The 25,189-nt window shown below is 37.0% G+C and overlaps 1 protein-coding gene and 1 long non-coding RNA gene across 2 annotated transcripts in view; one reads left to right on the top strand and one right to left on the bottom strand.

Annotated features, from left to right (window-relative positions):
- The window catches only part of LOC126946657 (uncharacterized), a 63,999-nt gene extending 59,294 nt beyond the window's left edge, over nt 1-4,705 (bottom strand). Inside the window, exon 1 of the long non-coding RNA XR_007722731.1 lies at nt 4,412-4,705. This is a non-coding gene — a long non-coding RNA (uncharacterized LOC126946657). The remainder of the gene's footprint in view (nt 1-4,411) is intronic.
- The window catches only part of PNPLA4 (patatin like phospholipase domain containing 4), a 235,979-nt gene that overhangs the window by 164,197 nt on the left and 46,593 nt on the right, over nt 1-25,189 (top strand). The gene's annotated exons all lie outside the window — the stretch shown is intronic.

Below are 25,189 nucleotides of genomic sequence, written 5' to 3'. Positions count from 1 at the left end.
AAATTCTTAGCAAATTGACTAAACCTAGCAATATAGTGAAAAATCTTAAAGTGAGTTAGATGAAAAAGGTGCGTTTTATGCAGAAGAATAAAAATAGTCATCACTTCAGATATCTTTTATTATTATTATTATTATTATACTTTAAGTTGTAGGGTACATGTGCATAACGTGCAGGTTTGTTACATATGTATACTTGTGCCATGTTGGTGTGCTGCACCCATCAATTCGTCAGCACCCATCAACTCGTCATTTACATCAGGTATAACTCCCAATGCAATCCCTCCCCCCTCCCCCCTACCCATGATAGGCCCAGGTGTGTGATGAAATCACGCAAGTCAGAAGACAATGGATTAGCATGTTTGAAACATTAAAAGAAAAAAATTAACTTGGAATTTTTTATCTAGCACAAAAATTATTCTAAAATGAATGTAAATATAAAAATTTTTTAGACAAAACCAGAGAAAATTTATGGCCAGTAGCAATCTTTTACAAAGAATGTAAAAAGAATTTCTCCAAGCATTAAAAAAATGGCATCAGATGGATACGTGGAATCAAAAAAGGGAATGAGGACTGCTAGTAGTAGTATAACAATATATGTGGGTAAATTTTTAAACCTATTCATTGGTATAAACAAGGTAATGAATCTAAGTTTCAACTTAACAACTTATGCAAAAATTGACTCTAAGTGTATCATAGACGGTCCTAAACCCCAAAGCTAAAATTATAAGGAGAAAACTGTGACCTCAACTTATACAATGAATTTTTAAGTGTGATTTGAAAAGCACAAACCAGAAAAAAGATGAGTGAATTTCAAATTTTAAATCTTCTGCTCTTCTAAAGATATTAAGAAAATGGAAAAAAAGACTGTAAAGACAGAAATTCAACAAAATCTTAAAATGCATCAAGAACTCTTATAAACTTATAATAATGCAAAAATCCAATTAAAATCGTCAACGTATGTGAGCAGACATTTCACCACACAATATACACAAATGGCAAATAAGTATACTAAGAAATATTCAACATGATTAGCATTAAGGGCTAAAACCTGAAAGTACATAACACTGTACATACATCAGAATAGCTAAAATAGACTGATAATATCAAGTGATGGTGAGAGTGTGAAGGAACTGGAACTCAGATACATCTGTGGTGGGAAAGTGAAACTGTATAATTACTTTGGAAATTACTTGGAATCTAGCTTCAGTAATGTTCACTGTCTAACACAGATTTGGATATTTCTCTTGGAGAAATTATTCCTTGGATTAAGGACCATTTGGCAGAAAAATAGCTTCTTATTTGTAAGTTTTTACCTCCTCTGCCCAACTCACCATGGTATGCTTTCATGTAATTATCTCAGGCTAATTTGCGCTTGCACTAATTTGGAGATGGGGCTAGGAGTTTCTATGGTAGCCTGACCAAAATCTGCATAAAATCATCCCTAGAACTCCTACCAGAGTTGTACCTTATGGAGAATACTTTTATCAGATAAATATCATTGGATGCAAAATACAGGTGTCAATACTGGCTATCATAAGAAGATTTACTCAAGGTCATTATGCAGCTGATCAAAATTCCAAACTGCCACTGACACGCTCTGTGTCATCTGCCCCCACTATAAAATCCTGGATCAGAATATCCAAATGACCAATACTAGGTCATGGGTCTATGATTGTCCAGGTCAAGGGTAGCCAGAATCTAACCTTGTTGCTTTGGTAGCAAAAAGTAGAGCTTTACCTTCCCTTAAGACTCATGGCTAACAATCTCCCCAAACCCAAAAATGACCTCAGATATCCAGCCAGAAAATAATGACAGATGTCCATTACAAATAACCCATCATTCCAATGATGAGTTGGGTACTTTCTTGTTTAAACCAAACATATGAATTAATTCATCATCAAAATATTATTTATAACTTTCTTTTCTAATTAAATTTAAAATATCAAAACATTGTATTCCAGTTGATATGGATTGGTTCTGTCTGCCCACCCAAATCTCACCTCAAATTGGAATCCCCGTAATCCCCACGTGTCAAGGGCGGGATCAGGTGGAGGAAATTGAATTATGAGGGCAGTTTCCCCCATGCTGTTCTCCTGACAGTGAGTGAGTCTCACAAGATCTGATTGTTTTGTAAGCATCTGGCATTTCCCCTGCTTGCACTCACTCTGTCCTGCCACCCTGTGAAGAAGACGCCTGCTTCTCCTTTGCCTTCTGCCATGATTGTAAGTTTCCTGAGGCCTTCCCAGCCATGCAGAACTGTGAGTCAATTAAACCTCTTTCCTTCATAAATTACCCAGTCTTGAGTATTTCTTCATAGCAGTGTGAGAACAGACTAATACACATGCTATCATATAAAATTAATCTAATATTTTCGAATAGGATCCTTTTGTTTAGAAATCATTAAGCTAGTTAGAGGAGCTTCCAATAACTTAAAATGTGAATTGCAAAATTCCACAAGCTTCTTTAGCTGTTGTTAAATGAAAATGTGTAGCTTCAGTTACATTGTTTGAAAGCTATAAGTAAAAGGGAAAATAAGAATAGAGGTTTCATTATGGCATTAAAGGATCTTAAAGGTGCGATGATGCATTTGCAAATCTAGCACTTCAAGTTCCAAATTATAACTCAAAAGAGGAAAATAAATCCATAACCAGTGTTTCTTCATAAGCCCCGGTTAAGGTGGGTTTTATCTTTTGTTTTCTAAACTCATTCCTATTACAGATAACTTTAACACCACAGACATGTTGCATACACATTTTACACTATGTAAGTAAAATATATATTATGTATATTTGTGCTTTATAAATAGAAGGAGGTTTGCCCTTCTCAAGAAAGAACCCTTTCTTTGTCCCTTGGGAATGATTTGTCTCCCTCTGAGAATGCTTTCTTTAGATCAGTACTGTCCAATAAAATTTGCTGGGATGTGGAAATATTCTCTAATATGCAATACCCAGTAGCCACATATGGCCAGAGAATGGGTTTTTAAATGGGATTTAATTTTGGTTGATTTAAACATTCATATATGGCTAAATGCTACCACATTGAACAGCATAGTTCTACAGGGTTAAGGAACAAAATGATTAAACACAAGTATATGAAGAAGAGTCCTCTGTAATATCCCTCTGGGTAGCTAGTGTGATTTCTGGAAAGGCACAGACTACAGTCATGGTTTTCAACCAAGGCCATCTTTGTTCCCCACTCCCTCCACCCTGGGGATATCTGGCAACTCCCGAAGACATTTTGGCTTGTTGCAGTGGGAGGAAGTGCTTCAGGTGCTAAGGGTATCCAGCGAGTAGAAAAGCCAGGGATCTCAATAATAATTCCTGCACAGAATTATTCAGCTGCAGTCCCGACAGTTCAAGATTGAGAAACTCTGCAGTGAAGATAGTCTAGTTGAACCCAAAGCTTGGAATTCAAGCCTCTCCAGACATTCCCTTCCATTTTGGCAAAAGCAACAGGGCTGAGAACCTGGCTGCTTGTCATTATCTTTAAAAATATATTGGAGCTGCAACGCTCAACCAAGGTGTATATTAAATCTGTCTCTTGAGACTTTTTGGAGTTCTGTCAAGCAAGAATACAAATAATATTTTGGATAGAATGTTTACTTTCCATTTCCCTTAAAGTATGAAAAAAGAAGCTGATACAATGACTGTGTGTTTCTGAAAATCTACAATGCATGCCTCTCAAATTAAGGTGTAACAATCCCTCTCCTGAAGCTGGAAGGAGTGACAGAAGAGTCTATTCAGCTTGGTTTAAGATTAAAAATACCACGAATATTGTTTTTATGCCAGTTTGGAGAATTGGCTCAGAAGACGAGAACTGGCAAAAAACCTTCTGAGGCTGTGCATGAAAAATCTACTTTCTCCAGCTAGGCGTCTGATGAGGCTAACTGTGGAAATGTGATAGGGCAAGTTCACAAATATTTGCACTCCTGACCGAGAGAAATCTTAAAGGCATAGAAAAAAAAGGTCTAAGATATCCTGGAGCAGTAAAGCAAAGCCTGGAGATCATAATACAGTGGAGTGGATTGAATTACAAAGATCGTTTTACAACAATTCTGTTAGTGTCTGGATCTCTATTTTGCTTTTGTGGTGTAAGCTTTGCCACTGTGAGCAACGCATGGCATAAAGTATTTCATGAAAAGTAATAGAAGAAATATCACAGAAATGAGAGTGATTATACAGAAGCTTGGGTTTCTGCTAGAGGAATCTTAGGATCTCCATTTTATATAGGGAGGGGTGTTTATTCATTTCACTAGGGAATCTCAGAAAAAAAGTTTACATGGGGCCCAAATTCGTGTCAAATTCTTTCTTATTAATGAAATTTAGTTTCCTGGAAACTAAAATAAGCTACAAATAGAATTTAAGCCACAAAGGTAGTTAAATATTTTCAAAGAGAAAGCATTTTTACTTACCTGGGTAGACTTTCCTTTTCAACAGCACAATGATCCTAAATATGATTAGAGCCTGCGAATGCAGGGACAAAGATTCTTCAATTTCTTCAGGTTGGATTTCATCACTTTTTTATTTTTTACATTTTTAAAATTTTTAGAGACAGGGTCCCACTGTGTCACCCCAGGTGGCACGCAGTGGCGCGATCGTAGCTCACTGTAGCCTCAAACTCCTGGGATCCAGAAATCCTCCCACCTCAGCTTCCTGAGTAGCTGGGACTACAGGCATGCACCACAATGCCTGACCAAATATCTTTTAGCTGTAAACTCAGCTGTGGATGAAAAGTGCCTAGAACAAAACATCGCTGTTTAGTTCATTATGAAACTCTGCTGAAAGTTAAAATGTGGCTCAAGACCCCAAGCAATTTCACATTTCTGAAATGTACTAGAGAATCAGCCAGTTTCCTGGACAAATCAGTTGCCTATGGGTTGTACCACTGGAAAAACAACTCTCCCCTAAGGTATCTAGAAATCTCCAGGGAAGAGCAAAACCTGGAGAAGCCCATGGGAGGCAACCATTTAAAGATCTTGAGGCAAAAGAAAGAAGACAAAAGGGAAGGCTTTGGTTTAAGAGAATTGTTTATATATTTCCCACCTCCTGCTTTAAGCTTTGTTGTTGTTGTTGTTATTAAAAAGATCCTTTGAACTTTATGAGGAAAATTTTGGATTTTACAGAATAAAAGAGGAAGGCCCCAGCTGTAATTCTTTTCCTAATTGAGGCTTACAAGGAATCTCATGCTGTCATGGGTGAGATTAATGGCTAGAGGAACTGAACATTGCAGGCAATCCTATAAATTAGTATAACTCTCTGGGAAACCAGTTTTGAACTATGTATGCAAATGAAAGAAACTCCTATGCCTTTTGACTCAGAATCCAAATTTATATGAATCCATGCTAAAAACTATTTAAAGCAGAATTAAAACGTTTGGGTAAGGATGTTCATATGGTGAAAATTACCAGCTTATACATCTAGCAAGAGTAGAAACACTAAACAAACTAGGATACATTTATTTGCTGGAATATTTTTAAGACAATGTAGCCACTGAGAATATTTTGTGTAGCCTTATGAAAGGAAGACAGCTTGGACACTGCCATTCCTATCTATTCCTCTTTGGTAATATCACATCCACAGTATGTTGGAAAAGTATAAAAGTATGCCCTAGATCTTGAATTGGCCTGAGATTTTCAGGGGACAGAGTGGGAAAACCTAGCATTTATTGCCTGTGCTGCCAGGCAAACAAATAAACCAACAAAAAACAGTAATTTAGAAGAATGATAATACATCCTTAAAACTTGGGGCAAAGGCATCCAAGTCTCTTCTCTGGTAGGATTTTCTGCACCCTCTCTGTTATAGACTGGAGACCTGAGAAGCCACTCAAGCCAATGGATGTGAGTCTGAATAGATCCCGCACCACTTTATGTCCAAGGAACCATGGAAGAGTTCTCCCAAGACATGAAAAGGGGAATTTGGCCACAGCTTTCACTTTGCTCAGAGCCAGACCATAGGAAGAGTAGCCTTCCTGGCCATCAACTGCTACCTGGGTTACCAACAGGCTGCCCCCAATAGGGGTCCAGACATGACCTCTTACAAGCTGGCAAAAGGAAAGTGCATTTCATTGAAGGGGACTGTGTAGTTCACAGGACTAAGGCTGAGGCTCATGTCTACAGCCAACAGTTCCTGTTTAAGTCAAAATAATGGAAAGGACAGAGGAAAAATTTCACAAGAGTTATAAGAATTTTAAAGAAGTTATAATTGGAGAACAATATAGGCTGCCTGGGTGTAAAACAATGAGTTCCTAAATAAATAAACAAGTAAACTCAGAAAGAGCACGGTAATTCTTGAGTATTGAAGAACCTTGCAAAAATCCATACTTATAATAGGACAAAAGGAAATGAACATCAAAAGTGAAAACTTGAGACTCGGAATACAATGCTTTCAGTGAAGAGTTTACTGGGTATCCTTCTAGGCACAGAACGTGCAGATAGGTATGTATTAGGTATTACTACCTTATTTAAGTAACTTGAATTGCATCATACATATCATTCTTCATTTTGCAACTTTCACTACTATTAGAGGAGTCAGGTAACATACCAGTACAAAAAGCTCTAGGAAATTAGTTTATCATAGTATTTAGAAGCATTGACCCCAAATCTTGACTGCTTGAATTCAGATTCTGCCTCCCCCACTTCCAACCTGTGAGATTTTGGATAAATTACTGATAGCTTTCCTAGGTCTGAGTTTCCTCTTTTGTAAAATGGGCATGAAATATCACTGGCCTTGTAGGCTAAGTATAAGGATTATTTACATCAAAGCACCTAAGGAAGTAGAAGAATGTCACCCACATAACAAATGCTATATAACTAGTAACTATTATTCACTTACTCTTTTTAACAACAGCACTGTACTATCTAGAAGTCACTTAACAACGGCCCTCTTGACTAACATTTAAAACCTTTATTCCCTCATTGCAACAAACTTCCTTGGACACAGTATCTTTGTTCCTTTGTTCGTATGCCTGCCACCTTTAAATTAGCATATTTGGTGTCAAGCTCATTAACCTTGATGAAATGTAACATATTTAAAGCAGGTTTTAAGTCCTGAGGTACACAAATATGCTGGCTGTCTGATTTTATGTAAAATAATGATGCCGATAATGACATTGATAAACTAGCATATATCAAGCTTTCTAGAGGCACTAAATGTAAAATCCATTTAAAATGGGACCACCACAAAGGGGCTGCTTTTTTGAAAACACAATCATGGTTGTGTTTGAAATGAAAAAGAAATCTCCCTCTGTCATAGAAATTTATAAAATATGTGGACCTTGTAGATCATTTAATTGTAAATATTTGTGCATATTAACTTATTTTTCAGGTTAAAGCTTCTCTGATGGTTTATATTATATTTCCTTTTTTATAGTCTTGGTAGCTCCAAAGCACCAAGATAGTGACTTGCCCCCAAAAGAAAAGTAAAATAATCACAATTATATTAGTAATCATAGTGGTCTGGCATTATAGCAGTGACTGTAAGAGAAAATATTTTTTAATACAGGGGTCACCAGGCATGCTCAGATAGATATTCACAGCCCCAGATGTGTTCATTTGTCCTGCAAAGTGTTTGTAAAAATCAAATAAGTTGTAAACATTTAAAAATCAACATAACAGTCAGATTGTGATACAGCATCTCTTCAAAAACATGACATTCTGCCAACACCTAGAGGTCCCCTGCATGGTGTATCAGTGTTTGGAGGTGAGAGAATCTCCCCTTTGAAAAGTATGTTCCCTTCATACTTTGGCAAAACTCCATCTAGTTTTGCTCTCTGTAGTCCGACTTGTAAGCACTTGAAATACTGTCTCCTGAGTTAGATTGTGTCAGGCATTAGATGAAGGGCTTCACATTCATTATTTCACTTAATTCACAACATCTTATGAGTAGATACTTTTTAAACATACATTTTACAGGTGAGAAGACTGAGATTTGAGGCAGTCCGATGAAACTTGCTCAGTGTCACTCAATGCCTGGCCAGGATGTCAACCAGAATTTGACCTCACAGCTGAAATGCTTAACCACCAGGCTCCAAAAATATTCACTAACCCTATGTGAATTAATCTACATTTGTGCCTGCATATTCTTAAACTTGGTTCTTGTAGGTTGCTGTGTCTATGACCATCTTCTCTTAGTGGGCATGAGCATCGTCTGTCTGCCTGTCTGCCATTGTTGTATCTGAATGGTCTCCATTCTGCATCTGTCTTCTTTTCCCTCATCTTCATTCCTGTATTCATTCCATCATTATTTTCTTCTGTCACACAATTTCTCTATTTTTCACATTTTTTCTTTCTATTCCATCCTTAGCTCTCCAAAGATGCAGAAAATAAAATATTTTGCATTCCTGTTCTCTATTTTGTACAAGAAACACATTTTGCCTGAATGGAAAGGATTATGTTGAACAATTTAATTTTTTAAATATCAGTACCCCTTGATAGTATACACCCAATTTCCCCTCATTCTCTGCTCACACTCTCATCTGAATTATATCTTCATCAGTGAAAACTTACTGTGACCCATGTGTGATAAAGCCCTAAACATCATCCCCTTTGAGTAAAAAGAGAATACAATTAATCATCCTTTGGGAATAAAGGTATGAATAAGATTCAGTTGTTTGAAAAAAAATCTTTGTCAATTATATGAGACAGAGATACCTATATGCACCTTAACCTAACAGCAGTGCCTCACTGTAATTCTCCATTCATTGCACAATTCCGTTCATCACCATGTAGTTGACATCTGTAAGACTCACTCCGTGGCTCCCAAAGCTTCTGTTGCATTCTTCTCCCCCAGGAACAGAAGTTGGTTTCCTTTCTATTTCTACTTCCTTCTAACCTTCAAAGCAGTGAATGTTCTGATATCTTTTTATTATTTATTACTGGTCTGATCACAACTTAATTACAACTTATGTGTGCAAATGCTATCTCATGAAGGCCTTCATTATTTTAAATTATTACTTTTTTAAAAAGTTCTATCTCAACCTCCCCAAACAAACCTCGTTACTGCAGTGATAATGCGTAAAATGCATCTATCATAGTTCATTTCTCATGATAGGTTTGCAATATAGTATCATACCTCCACCCTAAATATTTTTCATGGTATACGCACTAAGTTATTTCTTCTTTTGGTTCTAACATTTCAGTCAAAGTGCCTGAAATGCTCTTTTCTTTGGAAAGGACCAGATCACCTACATGGATTGATACGGTCTGGCTGTGTCCCTACCAAAATCTCATCTTGAATTGTAGTTCTCATACTCCCCACATGTTCTGGGAGGGACCCGATGGGAGGTAATTGAATCATGGGGGTGGTTTCCCTCATGCTGTTCTAGTGATAGTAAGTTCTCACATGATCTGATGGTTTTATAATGGGCTTCCCCTTTCACTTGGCTCTTATACTTCTGTTCCTACTGCCATGTTAGAAGGACATGTTCGTCTCCCCTTCTGCCATGACTGCAAGTTTCCTGAGGCCTCCCCAGCCATGCTGAACTGTGAGTCAATTAAACGTCTTTCCTTTATAAATTACCCAGTCTCGGGTATGTCCTTATAGCAGCGTGAGAATGGACTAATACATGGATCTAGCAAGGGACTAATTTGACTTGTTAAAACTTTCATTTAATAAATGTGTTGGAAATCTACCATGGCCTCGCCCCAGTGAAGGATACCACAAATCAAAAGCTCATAAACTCCTCTCCATTCCCTCAGAAACCTCACAGGAAATGGGAGACCAATGTACAAACAAGTTACTTCACTAAACTGTGATCTGTACCACCTCTGATGTCTGTATAACATGAAGGGATGTGGATAATTCCACCTTTTAACTCAGAATAACAGGGTCACATAATGTGAAGTGTTTGTGTGGTCATGTAATCACTCCATGGGAACCCCAGGAAGCACTTTTATTTTTCTTTTTTGACAGGTGAGTCATCAAAACATGAGTTAGAATACTTTTGGCTTCAAGAAGTAGACATCAGTTTTTGCTATCTGAAGCCCCAAAAGGGAACTTACTGGAAGGATTATTAGATTTCTCACTAGAAACTGAAAAATTTGAAGTAAAAGAAAACCAAAAACCAGCAACCAGGAGTCTCAGGAACAGGGACAACTCCAGAGACCTCACCTGAAGAAGATTGGGCACCTCCTAAAAAGTAGCCACAAGCACAACTCAGCTTCCAAAAATCCCAGCCTTGGAATCTCAATCCCAAATGTCAATTTCCTGAACACATGTGACAGTGGTCCAATCTGTGCAGCCTTGGGTCTATCGGCTATAACCAAGAGACCAAGTGCTAATGTAATTCGAGTGTGGCCACCAGGGTCAACCTTTCTAAGAAGCCATGTCCAGAGAAGAGGAAAGGAGGAGCCTAAACCCAGTGACCCTGAATATTGTTTCTGCCAGTTTCAGATACCAACAGCAACATGGTCATCAGAGTGCTCATTAACATTTACGAGAAAGGCATTTGTATTTCTTCCAGTCAGCTGTAGAAATTAAAGCATTCATGTAAGCTTTAGAGAATTGGAAATGTGAGAACTTCTTAATGTAAACTAAAGATGGTGATAAGAAAGAGATATTTGTACTCAATCCACTTCCTGTTTTGATACTATGACTGCATCTAAAATAACATATATGAGCAATAGTAAGAGAGGAAATGAGGGAACACGAAGAAGGTTGGAGACATTTACCATGAAGGGTGATTCAGTAATTGTCATCAAGTAAGTGAAGGGTTATTATGAAGAGAACTCTGGCCAACTCTTCTTAATCTTCCTAGAGCAAGAATAAATGGATTTAAATGCCAACAAGGGAAGGTTAGGTTAGAAATTAAAAAGGATGTCTTGACAATAAAAGTTATTAAGCATTAACTGAGGATTCTTGGTCATAAACGGTGGGAAAAGAGATCCAATACTTCATGTTAAAAATCACTGAAGTCACTATTTCTTTTTATATAAAATGGATTGTTATAAGAAGGCATTTGGATGGAAAACAAACAATCTTTACAATCATATTTAAGAGCTTGGGAATTAGGCAATCTCACAGTATCCAAAGAATGATAAATAATTGATAAGATCAGTTTTAAGTCAGCTATTTTTTAATAGAATTGAAAGATAATGAACTTCACTAAAGTTTATCACTTTATGTCTTGGAGTCTGTGTCATGGGACTGCCCCTAGATAAGAAAGCCCTCTTAATGGAATGTCCTGGGTTGTTGAAATCACTTGGAGGAATTTCAAGTCAGATATGTTTGCCTATATACCAGAAGGCCCTGAATATTGATTCTGCCAGTTTCAAATACCAACAGCAACATGGTCATCAGAGTGCTCATTAACATTTACTAGAAAGACATTTGTATTTCTACCAATGAGCTCTAGAAATTAAAGCATCCATGCAAGCTTTAGAGAACAAGAAATATGAGAAGTTCTTAATGGAAACTAAGGAAAAAGTAGAAATGAATGAAGTATTATCATGTACTGGCCATGTGTTAGTAATGACGGAACATAAAGTGCTTGCGCTTAAGTTTTCAAATTTTTCAGTTTATCATCATCAAACTGTTTTCACGAAAGCATTAGGTATCCATTTTTAAATCCCTATCACTCATAAACCTTTATGGTCATCAGTTGTTAATTTTAGTTTATTTAGCAAAAATTCATTTTCAAAGGGGACACTCTATGGAATACCATCTTTTATTGATTATTGGACTAGTATAGGTTAAAATAGAGTGAAAGATGGTGATAAGGCAGCATTGGTGTCATCAGAATAAATTCATCAGTTTCCAAATTGTGTTCTTTACATAGAAATCTCTACATGGCAATGTTTTAAAATAATGCTCCCCAATTAAGCACAGTACAAAAGTACATGTTCATTATTTTTGTGTCCTGTCATTGCTGCTATTATTGTTGCTAGGAAAATGAGATAAGTTCTTTTGTGTTATATCATTAGAACCAAGTAAAACAAAGTGTATGTACAATGGAGTAATTGGGGATTAGTAAAAAGTTACTATACGGCATAAAACACACACACACACACACACACACACACACACACACTCCATTCTCTCACTCAAGGGAACCATTTATTATCCATTGACTGCCACCTGTGTACAAGGGGCTTTGCAAGTCACAACTACAAACAAACACACAATTAAAATAACTGGTGTTGGCGAGGATGTGCAGAAAAGGAAACCCTTGCATGCCGCTGGTAGGAATGTAAATTAGCATAGCCATTATGGAAAACAGTATGGAGGCTTCTCAAAAATATTAAAAATAGAAATACTAATCTGAAATTAAACCAGCAATCCCACTTCTGGGTATATATCCAAAGGAAGGGAAATCAGATTCATAATTTCCTAGATGGCAATGCCTTTTAAATAATGCTTCTCAATTAAATAGAGTACAAAAGCACATGTTCATTATGTTTTAAGTTTTGTTGTTGCTACTACAATTGTTGCTGGAAAAATGGGGTAAAAGCTGCACTTCCATGTTCATTGCAACATTATTCACCATAGCCTAGATGTGAAAACACAAGTGTCTATCAGTGGATGAATAGACTTTTTAGAATGTGGCATATACTCACAATGCAATACTATTCAACCTTAAAAAAATAGGAAATTCTGTCACTTGCAGCAATATGTATAATCCTAGAGGATATTCTGTTGAGTGGAATAAACCAGACACAGAGGACAAATACTGCATGTTCTCATCTATATGTGGAATCTAAAAGTTGAACTCATTAAAGCAATGAGTAGAATGGTGGTTACCAGGGCCTGGAGATGAGGGGGTATTGAAGAGATGCTGGTCGAATAATACAAAATTTCAGTTAGACAACAGGAATAAGTTCAAGAGATCTATTGTAGTCAGGTTGAGTGTAGTTAATAACAATGTATTGTCTGCTTGAAAACTGCTAAAAGAGTAGATTTTAAGTGTTCTCATTATTTTAAAAAGTGATGTGTATGTGAAGTAATGGATATGTTAATTAGCTTGATTTAGCCATTCCACAATGTCTATACATATATTGAAACATCATAATGGATACCACAAATATATACAATTTTTATTTGTTAATTTAAAATAATAAGTACTAGATAAATAGGGGAAGTTCATTTTGATGTTAAAAATCCAGACGTGTAACCTGCTTTGTAGTACACTGGCCCCATTTGAGTGTGTCACGTTTCCTGACAAGTCTTCACTGTGGCATGGACTATGTTCTCTAAATGTCTATACTCACAAAATGGCTTTTCCCAATCTACGTTCAGGGTCATGCCATATATTGAATGTCTCCTGCTGGACTCTGCAGGAAATTGAGTCTGGGAGGCAGATTTTTTTCTTATTCTTTCAATTTGCAAGCCATTGTTTTTGGTGCCATAATTGCTGATGTTCACTTGTTTCCTATTTATAAATCTCATCTTACCAAGAACTTCAGCTGAAGACCCAGGGGAGATCCTGAACTTTGGCTGTGTAGCACTCACAGTACAGGGTTAGAAGAATGAGTGGTATCCTTGTGCTGGTCCAGATAGCTGACTCATGGAGGCTGAGAGATACTGTGAACATCTTCCCCAAGTCTGGAAACAGCTAGATGCGCAAAGGAAAGCAGAATCCCAGTGGGTTTTGTGAGTTTTCTTGGTGAAGTACCTAGGCACAGTCAACTTTTAGGAGCTGTGTTCCAAAGAAGTTTCTTTGAAACTCAGAACATGGATCACCTTTGCTTGGTTCATAGAATCAGAACAATTAATATTGCAGCCCAGATTAAGTTTTCAGCCTACTGTTTTCTCAACAAATATGTGACACCTGAAGTTAGATAACACAGGTGCTGCTCCATGGAGCAAAGTAGATATGTGTATCTACATATAGATAATATGTATTTGTATGTGTGTTTTAAGCAACAATGCAGAGGCTTGAATCAAAACTTCCTTATACAAGATGCAGGATCAAAGTGGTATCATTCTACTTAATTGTATAGAATAGTGTAGTCAAATGGACAGTACACTGGGTCTCAATTTATCAAATGCATTTCTTATCCAGGTGTTAATTTGAAAGTTACTAGGTGGCAGTTTTAGCACTTGGTAGATGTCTTCATGTGGTTCACTGAATCCCGAAGGTCTTAATTTTCCATCGAGAGCACAATGTGTTTGTTTTAACTTCCCTGAATGAAGCTGTTACCCCTGACTCTGAGGCAAGGCTTAGAATGTACATCATTTATGTGAGAGGTGATTCTTCCCAAGGAGAACTTGGAGAGATGACACAGGGAAGGGAGAAAAGCCAGTAAATCAGTAAACGGTATGTTCAAAAGCGGGCACCCTTGTAGAGGACAAGGGTCCAGTCTCCCAAGAAACTGGAACATGCCTCAAAGTTGACCACAATTGAGGGACACAGAGCTGGGATATGTTATGCCAACTCCAGCCCTCATTGGTTGAGGTTCAGTGGCAAACTCACTGCCTGGTGTTTCCAATCTGTGCCTCCTGGAGTCAGAAAATGCCCATGAAGAACTGACATTATGAAATAGGCAATACTATTAACTGCTACACTTTTTTTTTAGACAAGGTCTCAGTCTGTCACCCAGGCTGGAATGCAGTGGTGCGATCATAGCTCACTGCAGCCTCCACCTCCTGGGCTCAGGTGATCCTCCCACCTCCAACATTATTAGGGAGGCTTACACAATCAGGTCATATCCTTCCAAATCTGGAAGTATTTGGACCCAGAGTGTCAAGTACTACATTATTTCTCCTAGTATGAAATGTATGCTGCAAACCAGCTTGAGTTTGTTGCGTTACATCTTTTGATTGATAAAATTCTTTGCAGTCACTCAGTGTTCTTTCTGGTGCAAGTCTGGGTAAAATGGTTGGGTGGGAGCAGGCCCTCAAATTGGCAACAACTGATGTGTGTACATTCACACAGCTGAATTCTTCTAACTTAGATAGGAATGCTTAGTCTCTGCTCAAGTTTGTACAAAATCTATCATAGCTTTAAAGCTCAAATGGAAGTGATCGAAGTCTGATGTTCTTTTCTTTTAGGGCTATATAAATTCATGACATATCTACATGCATAAATAGATGCATATGAGAGTTCTACCAAAGAACAGCAGTAAGGATCCCTAAGTCTTTTCATTAAATTTACAAAACAAAATGTATTCAGTTCACTACCCCTCTCCCTTGAGTGACTCTCCCGATAAAAATGTCAATACATGGTAATGATCTAATATCTACAGTACTAAAGACATTATCCAATGACACCTTCCTAATTCTAGAGCCAAAAAGCTTTAGGCAACGCTTGACTGATAGTTCTCCAGCTTCGCAATAAAGCCATAAAGGGATTGCAGTCTCCATCATATGTCGCATCCCGTGTGCAACAAATAAAAACATAAACTTCTTACAACACAAACCAACCAAATGAAACCCTTTACAGCACAAAGATCACGTGCTTTAAAGTTAAGTGAGAGTAAAGTTACCTTCTTCACATAGCTTTTTGGCCTATGAAAACAGCATCATATTAGCTTTGAGTTAGGTGCCAGGTTGATTAAAGTCCATCCTCTTTATGCTCCCAGAATTTGTGGCCCCATTATCTCCCTATACAAACAGTTTTTTAGGAGCAGTTCTGATGTTTGTGATAAGAGGATTGCTATTTTAATATAACCAAAAATTTGTTTGGATTGCTGAATATGTGCTTGCAGGAAATAATTGTCTCAGGCTATGTCTGCAGGCTGTCAAGAGACAGATTTTTCAGGCAAACTTGAGAGACAAATCAAGTTGAATGCATGTAAGGATATTCTGTGCATAAGCCTGTTCTTTCTTATTACCTAGATTATTGCATGTGACCCATTTTGGGACACTTTAATAATGGAACTTTCCCAGATTCCATAGAAGAATTTTAATTTTGGAAATGCAAATGAAATGTAGTAAAATTCAACAATAGTAATGATTTCAAACCTCACAAATTCATCAATATTTATGAAGTTGGATTACAGTCATTTACAGATGATGCAATCATCGTTTGAAGCTATCTTCTGTGAGTTAATTTTAAAGATTAAATGTATGTGGTAGTCATGATGTTTTGGTATTTAATTATCTGTTACCTGAGTGTAAATGCCAGAGTTATAGTCACATTGCAAAATGACTCCTAAAATAATCAACTTTCATTTATTTCATATCATATCCACACTTTAAGTGGTGAGTTAATTGAAAATGCGTGCAGTTAACGTATTTGACAATTTGATATGTATGTTAATTTATAACTCTAAAATGCATTTTGCTAAAGCAATGTTGAACATATAATTTGGAGATTTTCAAAATCCTGACATTTAAGTCAAAGTGTTCACCGTAGCTTCTGAACATGGCAGACATGAATGGTTAATGATTTTAAAACTCTTGGTAGAATAATAAAACTGGATATAGTAGCTTACCAAATGCATTTTAATACAGCTCAAATAAATGAAAAGAGTATTTTCAATGTTAATTAGTTATGTGTGAGAGAACAGAAGACATATTTGTTTCTGTAGGGCTCAGCCACAATGTGTAGCATACACAGTGAATAAACAATACATTATTGTGAAGTAGAAAAAAAAGGCTTATGTGTAATCTTTAAACAATGAATTTGACGATCAGAGGCAATTATTTGAAAAACATTATACCAACTCTTCCAATCAACCAAGATGTAAAATGATGATAATTATAACCTCCTCTCTCCATTCCAAACACAGACCTGTCCCTGTTATTCCATTATACATGTTGAGAGTTGAGGAGAGATCATTGAATTTAGTCATCAGGCAGTTGTTGGTGATACTTGGGAAGAGTTTCATAGGCTAAGAGAAGAAGGCAGACATCTGAGGGTGGCAGGGTAAACATTAATTGGAGAGCTTTAGCATTTTGGGTCTGGTGGAATTCAACAACTTCTGGCCAAAGACTGCTAAAAAACATTTCTCAAAAAATACGTAAAAACAATGTATTTTTGATGAAACATATGTTAAAAAAAACATAAAAGGTAGAATGAGTATCTCATTAAGTAAACCTAAACAATCTTTTGGTTTCATGGGAAAAATCATCCCCTTAATGAATCATCGAGCTGTCCCTTCGGCATTCTTGAATACAAGTTTAGGGATTCCCAACTTGATATAATGAGGTTATGTGTGTTATTGCATATGGGATTTCTTTCCCAAACCTCAGTCCCAGTACATATAACCCCTATGCTCCCAACCCCAAGCACAGACAAAGGTATTTTTACAGTCTAAATATACAGAACAGCACAGGAGGTCAATACACAGGACATACACAGGATACACAGTTCTTCTAAATTGTCTAGAGCCCTACAACACTAGAGTGGCTGGATGCAGGTTTCTGAGGGTACCTGTTCACCTTAGATACCGGTTGTGGTCTAGAACAAAGGTCAGAAGTTGCATCTTCCTGACCACTGCTCTTTTTTATATATAAAATTCTAAATTTTAATGTCTAGGCATCAAGCTTTATTGGATCACAGCCGTATCCATTGGTTTCAGTGTTGTCTACAGCTGTTCGCATGCTTCAGTGGCAGGGCTGAGTAGGCAAAGCAGAGACCGCATGGTCTGCAAAGCCAAAATATGTTTACTATCTGGCCCTTTACAGAAAAGGGTTGCTGATGTTTGGTCCAGAATTCCTGAGTGTTTGAAGGTTAGATTAAGTCACTTTTTTTTTTTTCTAAAAAGTACGATATATCAGGTAAAGTGATATCATTGTATTCTTTAATATTTTATAATATAAATATTTGAAAATGTTTGCTATCAAATGATTCAAATAAAGGAAATCCCACAGAAGAATATTTATATTTTAAAATTTTAGGCTAAGGACACTTGGCTCTGAGTTCCAGGTCAAAAAAAAAAAAAAAAGGATGAAAAGGAAAAACAGAATCAATCTCTCTCTCTCTTTCTCCCCCCCCATTCTGTCTGTTTGTCTCACATCTGATAATAACTTCTCATGTTGATTTCTATCACCACTTCTTATTAACCTATAAGGATGAGGAAAAACTCTGTGCCTAGTGAGAAGCCAGTTAAATTAGACCTTTGTTTAATAGAAAATTGTATACATTCAAATAGCCCTGAAACTTGGGATCATAGTCAAAAAAATGTGTTGGGGGTGCTAATTAATAGGAATAGGACTTTCTCTGGTTTAAAGCTCTTAGGAGCTTTAAACCTATGATGTTTTCTTTTACTGTTTTTCCTTAGGAAAATGCTTGGCAGAAATGATCAATTTAGTATTATGAACTATAATATGGAAAGATTCTGCTTCCTAATTTAATCATCAATATCAAATAATCAGTAATAGGTCCTGAAAAAGTATTAGCCTCAAACTCCTAATTTACTCTTAAAAAATTGTATCATGATCAATAGGATTAGTTTTCCATCCATGGTGTTTTAGCCCATTCAGGCTGCTATAACAGAACACCATACATGGGGTGGCTTATAAACAGACAGTTATGGCTTACGGTTCTGGATGCTGGAAAATCAAGGCACGGCAGATTCAGTGTCTGGTGAGAACCTGCTTTCTGGTTCAAAGTCAGTTCCTTCTTGTTGTGCCTTCACATGTTGGAAGGGGTGAGGGGGCTCTCTGGGGCCTCTTTTATAAGGGCACTAATCCCATTCATGAGGCTCCACCCTCATGATCTCATCGCCTCCCAAAGACCCCACCTCCAAATACCATTCCTTTGTGGGTGAGGATTTCAGCATACGAATTTTGAGGAGACACAAACATTAAGTCTATAGCGCATGACTTCTGTTATTTTCGTATGGAATTTCCAGATTATGTATGTATTAAACCCAAATAATTTCATTTTAAAAGGCGTTAAAAATGAAGAGTGATGAGAGATCAGAGCCTATGTTCACTGGCAGTTGATTTTTTTTCCCTTTTAAACCATGTGATCTAAAGGCAAAGCCTAAGGACCTGACAGTACCATTGTTCCTTCGAATACTTTAAGTTCAGAACCTCATGAAATCCATGAGAGTGACATTTCAATACAATTCTTTTCCTGAATATGTTATTTTATTATGAAACAAGAGCCTTGCATTGACAAAGAGAAGTAAGTTCATGGACTCTACATTTCAGCCTCTTTGTACAAAATAAATGGACTTTTCTCTTTGCCAAGGGAATGGTCGTGGTGGTCACCTTCACCGTGAAATGCACACTATGGTGACATCTTTCAGGATGCAAAAAGGCATGAGAAGACTGGGTGCCTTACCCCCATCTAAATGTTAGACTTCCATTCCTCATAGCAAGATGACGTGAATTAGAAATCACATGAACTCGATTCTTGGAAATAAATAATTTACTGTTATAAATAGAGAGTTCTTACTGCTAATTATGTATTACATGAAGAGATGTATTACACAAAGAGGGGCATCATTCCAAGCTCTTATGCCTTTCTGGAGATGCATTGGCCGTTTTCGAGTTGAAAAAAACTCTGACATATTAAAATAATCCAGTAAATAGATTACTTGAGTGGATGCCCTGATGAGGCACATGCTGACCATTTAATTAGAGTATTGCAGGGTGTGACGACTGAAAACCTGTTCGGCGATCATATTCTCCTCCTGAAGATCAAAAGGCACTTGTGCCCTTCATGGTGAGTGTGAATACATCAGAGTGCAACAGAGGGCATGCTGGGGAGGGATGCTCAGCATCTGATCTCAATCTGTGTGCGTTCTTTTCAGAAAGTCACTTTGGGGGCTTCACACATGGAGATTATTGTGTAAGTGTCACAGAAGCTAACAAAGCTTATTGTAGCAGAGCTGGGAAAGCCAGAGAATAAACATACACAACGTAGCCCCAAGGTAAAGTAGATCACATCCAGCAGGCTCAACCCCAGGCTGTGTCTGGTTGCTGTCTTGAACTTCAAGTCTATTTTACCCCACAGCTCTCCACTGACAGCTACCTGGAGCAACACCTTGGGCTCTCACTCACCTTATGGAGCAAGTCACTTCTGGGAAAGCTGTGTTGCTTGTATGAACTTCAAGCTAGCATTTACATTTTAGCAAATTTATATTAAAAACATTTTTTTGAAATTTTGTGATTCTAGCAACTGGTATTTATCAATAGCATCCAAAGTATTAAATAAATTGTTGTGTGTGCTGTATCTCAATCCTACTGCTAACAGCCAGTTGATTTCAATATTAGGAACTATAATGTGGAAACAGTCTGCTTCATAATTCAGCATTAAATCGTTAATAATATGCCCTAATAAAGTATAAAATGCACCATATTTTATAAAGATTTATTGCCAAATTGCTTTTCTATATTTTCAAAAGTATCTTCTGTCTATCAAGCTAATCTTTTCCTTCCTTCCTTCCTTCTTCCTTTCTTCCTTCTTCTTCCTTCCTTCCTTTTATTTTCTTTCTTTCTTTCTTTCTTGCTTTTTTTCTGATATGGGGTCTTGCTATGTTGCCCAGTAAACATCTTTCCTTAATAAACTGCTACAAATCTACAGTTCATAGCAAGTGTAAGACAATTCTATTTCTATTCTGCACTGAAGGCCATAATCTATGCCATAAAGAAATGAATTTATGCACAAATGAAAAGGAGGATAAGGAATAAAAAAAGCAAATATCATGAATTACAGATAAAATGATTGCTACATAGAAAACCCCAAATAATCCACAGCCCAATTACTGAACAAATATGAGAATTTAACAAGTTGGCCTATCACAAGATCAATATAAAAATTATATTGCACTTAAACTTATTAGAAACAAACAAAATATATTTTTTAATTACTGTTACTAGATACATGGTATCCAGTAGTAAATAAAAATTTTTTAAAAACATGCAAGAACTATCCAGCGAAACACATTAATGAAACATTAAATGCTTTTTGTGGCCAATAAAAAGTGTTGATTCACAGAAGGGCGAATTTACTGTTGGAACAGACGAGTATATTGATCGAGATACACACCATTTCATGTATAGAAACTTGATATATTACAAAGGCAGCACTGCAGATTCTCAACTAAAGAATGGTCTCATCAATTAATGTGTTGTAACAATTGGTAATCAATAGAAAAAATAAAGGGTCCAAGACTTCACTTCTTATGTCTTTTCAAATATTCATTATTGATAGATGGCAGGCATGAAAGTGAGAAACAAGACTGTAAGAAAGTTTTATTAAAAAACATACTATGATCTTTCCCTGGGTAGGGAAAACACTTTTTAAAGACACAGTAAGCACAGACCACGAATAAGAGGATTTATAAATACAACCACATTGATTTTAAGAACTCCTCTTCATCAAAGACATCATAAAGTGTGTGTGGGGAGGAGGAAGGACAGATATTTGCAAATCTAATAATTTATAATAGGTAAGTATCCAAGACATATAAAGAATTCCTTTAAATCAAAAATAAAATGACAAACAATTTAGAATAAAAATGGAGAAAACACATAACAAACTTCTCACAGATCAGGAAACAAAATGCTCATTAATATGTGAAAAGGTGTTCAGGGTAATTTTAAAAAAGATCTCATGCATGCCCACTGGATGGATAAAACTTAAGACTGAAAATGCTGAATAGTAGGGAAGGTATGTTTCCACTGGAACTCTTACATACCATTGGGGCAATTGGGGTGTACACTGACACAGCTATTTGAATGACAATGTGTCTCTAATTTGTAAAGTTGAATAGTCACAAACCAATGACTCCACGATTTCACTTCTAAGAGGAATATACCTCATATTAATGCTTGCACAGGTGCAGTGGGGGATATGAAAAAGAATGTCAAATCAGCATTGCTTATAGTAGATAAAATTTGGAAAAACCCAAATGGTTATCAACAGGACTAGGATAAATAAAATATATATGCGTGGGTTGGAATATTTTACAGCAATGAAAATAAGTGAACTATCCTTACATGAACAAAACAAATTATCTTAAGAGTGCCAAATGCAAGAAGAAAATTATAGAAGAGTACATGTTAATGATATTTTCACAAAACTCAAGAGCAAAATACTCAATAGATTGCTCAGTTGTGGTAAAGTCCTCATTGATGAATTGAGTAGTAGGTTCACACACATTCATTTTATTATTGTGTCTCAACCACACACACACACATACACCCACACAAATACATATACACACTGAATATTATACACAATAAACATATATTATTGAAATGCTAAAAAGATGGCATGACTAAGACTACATCTTAATAAAAGTGCTACAGACTACAACAACAAAGCTAATTCTATTTCATGATATCATTGTGATAGATTATTTTCTATCAGTCCAGTTACTCAAGATTAACCTCTCTCAAGGTATCCCACAGCTATTTCTAAGAGGCTCCCAGGTGCTGGCTCAGGTGTGCTCAAGAACAGATCAATTGGTTTCTTATTTACCATTTTGTTTCTGCTGCCTCTATAGGGACAAGAATCTAAAGCCTCAAAACTGTGCATACCCTTTGACAAGAAAAGCATCTTCAGGAAATAGTCAAGGATGTGAAGAAAGACTTGATTCTAAGGATGTTTTTTGCAATATTATTGATAATAAAATATTTGAAACAATAGGGTATTGCTAACTAAAATGTGATTTGTTCCTTATACCCTCCTGCTCCTGTCACCACGTCCCAGCTAGGGGGAAAGATTGTCTTGTGTGCCACTCTATGGCAGGGGATGGACCCTGTCTAAGTTCAACATGGAGCCACTGAAACCAGGCTGAAATCATTAGCAGGAAGTGAATGAAGTTTTCAGGAATAATGGAAGGAATTTACATAATACAAAACATCTTATAACTACTGACTGTGTTAACCCTCACCTATCCAAAGCCAAAGGCCCCTTGCTGACTCAATGCCCTGCCAATAACCTTGCCTACACCCCAGTAGCAAGAAGTTCCTCATCTTCCAACAACTGAAAATATTTTATGCATTCTGCATTTCTCAGAGTCTGAGTCAGACTGCACTCTTGTCCCAAAGAAAAATGTTTTCCTTTGCCTCATCTCAGACCGTTTCCTTGAGTCTTTTTTTTTTTTTTTTTTTTTTTGGCAGAGTCTCACTCTGTTGCCCAGGCTGCAGTGCAGTGGCACAATCTCAGCTCACTTCAACTTTTGCCATCCAAGGTCAAGCAATTCTCCTGCTGCAGCCTCCTGAGTAGCTGGGATTATAGGCATGTGCCACCACACCTGGGTAATTTTTGTATTTTTAGTAGAGATGGGGTTTCACCATGTTGGCCAGGCTGGTCTCGAACTCCTGACCTCGAGTGATCCACCTGCCTTGGCCTCCCAGAGTGCTTGGATTACAGGCATGAACCATTGCACCTGGCCTCCCTTGAATCTTAATTCATGGTTCAGGAGGAACCTTTTCTCAGAATGATTGAGAGTGAATATATCTATTGCCTTCAGGGTAGCTCTACACCTTTGTAAAAGTATGTGGTCATGCTCAAAAGCCAATTGCAACATTCTATCTCTAGATAGCCCTTTCTCAATATCTGGACCAGAAAGCTTTAGAAATGCTCTGCCTAAAATATCAACCAAATGTGGGTTGGGCGGTGTGAAGCCCAATGTAGTTAATCATGTCTTCCTCACCAGAAGATCAAAATACATTGAAGTTCAGTTTTATAATGATCACCTTGCTTCGGAGACAAAAGCACTCATAAGGGAGTTGGATTTTAGGTTAACTTTTTAAAAACGGATTAAACTTTAGAAAATCTGGTTTTAGGAGAACTGATGTTGGGCAGAGTTGTTGGTTACCTTTGCTGCTAGTGTTGCCTCAAAGCTGATGATGAGAGTCTCTAGGTATTTTTCTCACTTCCACCCTTTGATGTAGTATCTCTCCTAGAGCTGGCATAGCTCAGAGGACATACAGCTTCATCCCTATTCTCTGCTTACTCAACGTTTCCATGAAATATTAAGATTGACTCCCCTGTATGAAGAAATATACTCAAAGTCACATGCAGTATTCCATCCAAGCCCACAATACCTTTCTCCTGGAAGGCAGAGACTTTTAGTGGTGTCATTCAAAATTGATAGCTATTGGCACAAGGTCACTTGAGTGGTGCAAGGTCACTTGAGTGATGAGTGAAACAAGGCTTTGGAAGATTAGGTGGCATGGCTAAGATCAAGAAGATCACTGCAGATCGTAATTTTTTTAAGTAACTTAGTACATTTTCAGTTACAAAATAATAAATGTTTAATGTAAGTAATGTCTTTTTTACCACATGGCTTTAGTAGTTCATTCTCCTCCCCCTTTCCCTTCCTCTCCTCTCTCTCCTCCTCCTCCTCCTTTTCCTTCCCTTCTTTCTCCTTGTCCTCCTTCTTCTTGTCATTCCCCATCCCCTTATCTTCTTCCTCCTCATTCTTCTTCCTAATATTATTTTAATTTTTTTAATCAAGTAGTAGTATTCTCAGATTTTTACCTTAGACATCAAAGACAATGGAGATGCTGATAAATTTTTAAAATTCAAACAATTAATGACCAAAAAAGACCATATCAGACAGCATACAACTTCTTAATCACCAAAAACAAATTATCACCAAAAACCCCACCTGCATAGAAAATGGATTAAGATGATCATGGTCTGGCAAAAAGAAAGCTGTGAAGAAACTTAATGATCTTCAAATCCACATAGGACTGCACTCAGCTATATTTTTATCTCAGCTGAAAACAATGTGCGTGGGCTGAGGGAAGGGAAGTGGCTTAAGACACAAACTAGGTGAAAGAGGAAGAAAAGTTTCTTTTGATATAGTTAGTTTTAATATTCTGAAACAGACTCCTGCTGAAGCTGATAGAACTGCCTTCCCTGAATATCTTTAAGAATGAGCTGACAATTTTCTATCTCCCTGAAAGAATTCTAAAAGTAAAATGCTGGAATAATGATAGTGAAATAGGAAATCTCCAAGGATTCAGAACTGCCATTCCTTTCTGGAAATGTTTTAAGATCCTCAAATTAATTGTGCAGACTCATAAGTATTTTTGAAGTACGTGCCGTGCCCACTGTGCTGCTGGTTATGAATTGCACTAGACACCGTGGAAGGAGGAAGGATGAGTAACTATTAATATATCTCTCTTGGACGTTATAAAACAGGTGGCAGAGAGATTTATGTACATAAGAAGGTGTCATTTAAGGCAGAAGGCATAGAGTACCAAAGCAGAAGTGCCAATAAAAGTCCAGTGAAGAAGGAGTGTTTATACGAGATATACTAGTGTAGTATCCCATATAGTAGCAGACACAGGAATTACGCATGCCAACTCAGCGAACAATACAGCAGTTAAATAAG

The sequence above is a fragment of the Macaca thibetana genome, chromosome X, assembly GCF_024542745.1.
Source record: "Macaca thibetana thibetana isolate TM-01 chromosome X, ASM2454274v1, whole genome shotgun sequence".
Classification (NCBI taxonomy): Eukaryota; Metazoa; Chordata; class Mammalia; order Primates; family Cercopithecidae; genus Macaca; species Macaca thibetana.
Note: the sequence above shows the minus strand (reverse complement) of the source record. Positions and strands in the feature narration are given on the sequence as shown.